Below are 7,315 nucleotides of genomic sequence, written 5' to 3'. Positions count from 1 at the left end.
GGTGTAAGTTTCAGAAGCGAGATTGATGGGCCAAGGAGAATATACTTTAAAAATGTTAAATTATGCATGATGTCAAATGAGTTTCCTGAAAGGCTGTAACTATTTAAACATGTAATAGTAGTACATATTATAAAGTATTTTAATATTTGCCAATATAAGTAAAATTAGATGATTCTGCTTTTTATTTCTTTGATTAATATTGAATTTAAGCATCTCTTCAAATGGTTATGGACTATCTTTATTTATTTACTTCTTTTGTGTATTGTCTCTACATATTCTTTGCCCATTTTTCTATTTTGACATTTGCCTTTTATTATTGATTTGTAAAAGCTCTTATTAGATTAAAGATATTAATTCTCTGTCCATTATATATACTCCAAAAATTTTCATTGGTTTCACATTTTATTTTAACTTTGTTTATTGTTATTTTCACTGTAGTAGTCAAATCTATCCACCTTTATGTATTTTGACTTTGATATTTGGCTTTAGAAATATTTTGACATCCAATGTTTATATAAATGCTTACCTAAATTTTCTTCTACTTCATTAATCCCTCATATTTTGATCACAAATAATATTCAGAACAGACATTCTCAGGCCATCCTTCAGCTTCACCTCCTCTTAGTTTCACCAGATGTGGCAAAGTTTGTAGAAGGATTAAATCTCAGATATATCAGTTACAACAGATATCTGTTGTGTAATGGTTAAAACAACAACTACAATTTTTTTTTATATCTCTTGGTCATTATTTTGGTGCAGCCAACTTAAAATATTCTTGTCTAGAAGGCTGGGTCAATTCAATTGCTAAAATATATTGTTTCAGCATGGATAGAGGACTTTTACCTAAGGGAGTTTTATAATTTTTAGTCGTGAGTTTGTGAAGCAATAGGTATACTCTTATTTTCCCCTACATTGAGTCTCTCAAATGGCTTTCAGTTTTTGTGAAGGTCCACTACAGTACTATTTTCCACTGCTACACTGGAAGATCAGAAATACACACATTCCGGGAAATAGAGCCAACAGGAGATATCTATAAATAGTGTGAGATTTTATAAAAGTGTCTCATACAATTGTGGGGATGCACAAATCCAAATTCCATAAGGCAGGCTGCAAGCTGGCACACTCTGATGAAGGTCTTTGATGAATTCCCCAGGAGAGGCTGGCTGGCTGAAGTGGAGATGAAGGTTCTCTCTTCTGACTGCTGAGGCTATCACCTCCCCCTTAAAAGCCTTTGGCTGATTAGATTAAAGGTCTCTCACTGAGGAAGACACTCCCCTTAGCCATCTGCAGATGTAATCAGCCACAGATGCAATCAAAATACTGATGATTTAAGTCTAAGAAATGTCCTCACAGCACAGATAGACCAGTGTTTGTTTGACCAGACAACAGGCACCATCACCTGGCCAAGCTGACACATGAACCTAACCATCACATTCAGTTTGCCAGGAAATCTCTGCTGAGTACATGGAAAGAATTAGCTTACAAGCGTGATGATAAAAGCGGACATCTGTTGTTTTGGCTTGCTCACCCTTCCTCCCTCAGTACCAGTTTGCCGTTTTGTTGTTGTTGTTGTTGTTGTTTTTAATATCCTCTTCTCAACTTCATGTAGTCCTATGGAAACTGTAGGTCATATGCCCCTCTGTGCTCTGCCCCAGAGTGGTCAATTATATCGCTTTGTCCTCCCCTTGGTCTCAGTAATTTGTTCAAGGTTAGTCATGTGACCATCAGTGGGTTCATAAGTTTTCCCTAATATATGATCTATCAACCCTAGGAGAGAGGATCACATTTTCTTTTGGATTATAAACTGTATTGAAAAGGTAAGTTTTTTGAGGTTATTGAAGTCATGATCTTCTCTAAAAGAAATTTAGGTCAAGATGTAAAGAAGCAGAGAAATAGATGAGGTGGAGGAGAAGAGACCTGACTCCAGCTATGCCTGGAGTACTCTGATAGGGTTCGCCAGAGAAATAGAACTGACAGGATGTATATGTGTATGTGTATGTGTATGTATACATATATACACCTATATGTATATTCACCTGTGTGTACATACACCTATATGTACATACACCTATATATATATATTTACACCTATATGTATATACACCTATACATATATGTATCTATATATCTATGAGATTTATGGCCACTATTGAAATTGGCAAATCTGAATTCTGTAGGGCAGGGCATAAGTTGGAAACTTCAATGAAGGTGCAGTTGAATTCCCCAGGAGAAGCTGGCTGGCTCAACAGCAAAAGGAATTCTTTCTGATGTCTGTAATCCTCCATTCTGGCTTTAAGACCTCCAACAAATTGAATGAGGAGACTCCCTTCATTGCTGATAACAGTCTTCTTTGCTGAGTGTAGAAGTGATCAGCCATAGATGCAATCAACTGATTATAGATGCAAATCCATCTATGAAAAACCCGCATAGTGACATTCAGGCCAGTGCTTGTTTGAAAAAATAACCATAACCTAGCCAAGTTGATCTATGAAATTAATCATCACAAAGACTAAGCCCTCAATTCTCAGATACTTACTAATAAATGAACTCCTTTCGTTTTTAATGCTAGGTTGATTTTTTTTATTGTTATTTGCAGTTAAAGATGGTTGATTAATACCTAAATAAAGTCACAGTCTTACAAATACTCAGTATAATTATTTTGGGTAGCAATTGATAGATTTTATTCTTTGGTTTTAATCTGGAAACAGGTATAGAATGAGAAAGAACATGGCTTTGAACAATGAGACAATACTCTGGTTTTCTAATAAAAGGGCTCTGAGAATCCTTTTCAGATTTGCCACTAACTGCCTGATTAGCTCGCTTTTGAAAACGACTGCATTATTAAAGAATGATATTGAAGTGATGCTAGAAGAACTTGGAGAGTCACTAAACCTGCTCTCCCACGTCCCCTCAAATGAACAGTGGCTATTTAATTGCACACTACCTAGCACAGGTGTTGTGATAGGGATGGATTAAATTGTTGCAAATGGCTGAAATTTCCTAGAGAATGTGTCTATGTAACTAATAGGTGGTATCAGTGCCCTGCTTTTAACTATGTATTTAGAAGTACGTTTATAGTGCCTGGTTGCCGTGACTGACTTCCATACAGCTGGCCTTGGTGGGCATGTAATCACAGAGGCTTTACTCCTTGTTACATTGTTGATTTTGAATTCCAGATACTTTTTAATATTCAAACAATAGTCTTCTAAAATCTAAGTAGCATGTGCTTTACCACTCTACGATGTTACAAGTTTTCAGAAGGAAAAGTCTTACAAATTTTTTATCCTTTTACATGATATGTTCCATACTTTCAAGGAGGCATACACACATTTAAGTAATTGAACACCTTGGTTGGCAAATTCTTTCTCTCTCTTTCTTTTTTCAAGAAAGCCTTAACAGTTTGGCTGAGGTGGTGGCTATTTGGATATTTTCAGCTGAACTGGGTGTTTTATTGTCATTGTTTATTAAACTCGTAAACCCATTTCTTCTCTTAAGATATCCATTATCACTAAAGAAATCACTAAAAAACAGTAAAAACATGTCACTAAAGAAATATAGCAGAGAGGAGAGGAGATGAGTTCATGACATTCTATCTATCTTTTACTAGGTCTTTTGATGAAATAACAAATCATTTCAATAATATTTCTCAGGAAATTCATTTTCAACTTGGCAATGAGTTGGAAACAAAAGCGGCGGGGGGAAGAATAGTGAGGAAAATGAGGGTGTAAGAAACATTGGTATCAGTTTGGCTTTATTTTCCTTAAAATTTTTTGAGATATATACTAAAAATTTAAATGAATTGATTCATTAATTTTTACATATGTATATACCCATGTAACCACCAGCCAGATCAACATGTAGAATATTTCACGCACCTCAAAAGTCTTCCTCCTTTCTCCTCCATGTCAATACCCCTCTTAAAGATAACCACTCTTCTGACTTTCATCATTATGGATTGTATGTTTGCCAGTTCTTCAAATTCCATAAAAGATATCATATAGCAATACTTTTTTAACATTTGGCTGTTTATATTCATTGTTATGCCTGTGAGATTCATTGTTGTTGGGTGTAGCTGTAATTTTTTTCCTAATAAAAATATACCACATTTTTTTTCAGTTGTAAGAATATACCATAGTCAGGCAAACCTATAGAGATAGAAAGTAGATTAGTGGTTGCTGGGGGCTGAGGGTGAGAACAGGGATTAGCTGTAAGTGAGCATGAGGGATGTTAGTGATGATGAAAATGCTCTAAAACTGCTTTGTGGTGATCATTGCACAATTCAGTAAATTTCTGAAAAGTCATTGAATTTTACCCTTAAACATGGTGTTAAAAATATACCACAGTTTATTTAATCTGTAGTTAATGGACACTTGGATTTGTTCCAGTTTTGTGCTATTATGGAGAAAGTTGTAATAAACATGTTTTTCAGTGAACATATGTGCTCATATCTGTTGGAGTAGAGTGCTGGCTCATAGGGTAGGGATGTTTTGTTTTCATTACTTTTTGTAATATTTATTACAGTGCAGTATTTTTTTATGGCTAAAAGTTACACATTTTTATTATATTATTACTCTTTAAAAAAAATGATCCCAGGATGACATATATTTACCACCCAGAACTGAAAAGTGAGAGCTTTCTATTGTTTGTTTTACATATTTTCCTTGCTTTTTACAAGAACTAAAACATTATGGACACAACTTGTGTCTTTTCAATCTTTCCAAGCCTTATTTCCTTTCCTTCCTTCCTAGCAGCTTCCCCTATCATGAATTTGAAATGTGTCCTTCCTGATCTTTTTTTTTTTTTTGGTACTTCACAGAATATATGTATACATTAATAATCAGTATATAGTATGGTTTCAAGTAAATATTGGTGATTTCCAAAATATTCTTTTAAGTGATATCCTAGTATGCATATTGTTCTATGACTTTTCTCCCACTTGATACAACATCTTTTTGGAATCTATTTATGTTGGTGCATATAGGTCCAGTTCCTTTTTTTTTCTAACTCTACAGTGTTCCATTATATAAATATGCAACAGTATATTTATGTGCTTTCTTAGTGATAAGCATTTTGGTTACTTTCTCATGTTCACAATTCTTCATAAGCTGTTAAACTGATTTGACTTTGTATCATCTATGCCTAACGTTGTGTCTCCCCACAGAGATGTCAGTACATTCTTTCTTTCCAAACTCTGCACACTCTCTTCTTTGCAGTCTCAACTCGTGTCCTGGTTGCACACTTGAGAAAACAGAAGCCAGCCTATGGTAACAACCCTAATTTACACCGCTTAATCTGCAAACTGAGCCCCTGAGCTGCCCCTCCCTTTCCCTTCTGGTATACACTGGACCTCTTCCCATCACTTCACAAGGGCTGCAGAGCCCATCCCTCCCTTTTCTCTTTGTGAAAGATATTAGTCCTTCTAAATAGGCATGCTTAATAATTTAGACTAGAATACAGTGCATTCATCTTTTAAAAACTCTTTTCTTACGGTTCTTTTTATATAAAATTAAAAATCAGGCAAAACCAAATAATTGTGTCCGGAGGCTGGGGGAGGGGGTGGTTTGGGGAGGACCTAAGAGGGCTTTTGGGTGTTGGCCATTTTCTCGCTTTCCACTTGGATAGTGTCACTCAATATTTGCTGTGTGGTGAGTCATAGAGCTGTACATCTGGGCTTCATGCACTCTTGTCTGTGCCTTATACGTCAATAACAAGTTAAAAACAAACTCCTTTCACTCACATACTCCTTCAGCTACTCTATTTTTTTGACCATATTTCAATTTCAAAAATTGAGAAACAATTGTCTCCGTGTGCAGTCTGCACTTCCTCTCCTCCCAGTCATTCTTTATCCCTCTCCACTGAGACTTCTGTTTATGGTTAAGGCTACCCGAGCTCTCATCTCTTCTCTGTCTTCCCTCTCTAGACAATTCCCTCCACTTTCATGTTTTAAATACCTTCTCAGTGATAACAGCTCCTGAATGTATTACTCTGATCTAGACTGCTGAACCCTAGACTAAGTCCAACTGACTACTTGACCCCTTCATTTGGCTGTCTCACGGGCACAGCCCCTCCACACGTCTGAATTGGGAACTCATCTTCCCCTCCACCACACATCTGGAAACCAAATCACATTCCTCACCTGCTTGAAACACCCTTTTAAGTTGCACTTAAAACAAAATCGACACCCCTTAAAATTACTTAAAAGTTCCGGCATGATCTAACTTTCTCTAAACTCTTCTTATACTGCTCTACCCCTTGTTCTAGGATTTGATAGCACAGGCCATTTTTTTCCCTCCCCTCTCCTCTCCTCTCCCTCTGCTCCTTCTTCTCCCCTCTTTTACCCTCTCCAATCCCCTTCCTTTCCCTTCCTTTTCTCTTCCCTTACCTTTCTCCCTCCCCTTCTCTCCCCTCTCTCCTGCCCTTCTTTCTTTCATTCTTTTTATTCCCTTTCTTCCTGTCTTCCTTCCTTCTTTTCAACATTTTATTATGAAAACTTTCAAATATACAGAAGAGTTCAAAGAATTTTATAGTGAGCACTGAAAGAATTGTACACTGAGCACCCATATACTTACTGCCTGGGTTTTACCATGCCAGCTACCTTTCTGTACCCAAAACATAACACAGTGATCCCCAAATTCTGGCCCTTTGAGTTTACTGTTCCTTCTATCTGGAAGACTTTTCTCTGTCTCTTTGCCCAAGTGGTTCCTCAATCATCAGATCTCAGTTAAAAAGTCATTAAGCAGTGAGACCCTCAACTGACCCCCATGTTTAAATAAGTACTCAACTACATTATCTTTTACATTACATGGTGCCAATTTCCTGTATTTATTTATTTATTTTTGTTTTTTTTTTGTTTTTTTAAAATTAAATTCAGTTTTATTGAAACATATTCACATACCATACAGTCATCCATGGTGTACAATCAGCTGTTCACAGTACCATCATATAGTTGTGCATTCATCACCCCAATCTATTTTTGAACATTTTCCTTACACCAGAATGAATCAGAATAAGAACAAAAAATAAAAGTAAAAAAGAACACCCAAATCACCCCCCCATCCCACCCTATTTTTCATTTAGTTTTTTGTCCCCATTTTTCTACTCATCCTTCCATACACTGGATAAAGGGAGTGCAATCCACAAGGTTTTCACAATCACACTGTCACCCCTTGTAAGCTACATTGTTATACAATCGTCTTCAAGAGTCAAGGCTACTGGGCTGGAGTTTGGCAGTTTCAGGTATTTACTTCTACCTATTCCAATACATTAAAACTTAACAAGTGTTATCTATATAGTGCATAAGAGTGTCCACCAGAGT

Source organism: Choloepus didactylus, chromosome 7 (genome assembly GCF_015220235.1).
Source record: "Choloepus didactylus isolate mChoDid1 chromosome 7, mChoDid1.pri, whole genome shotgun sequence".
Taxonomy (NCBI): domain Eukaryota; kingdom Metazoa; phylum Chordata; class Mammalia; order Pilosa; family Megalonychidae; genus Choloepus; species Choloepus didactylus.
The sequence above is the reverse complement of the archived record's forward strand: the minus strand, read 5'-3'. Positions refer to the sequence as shown.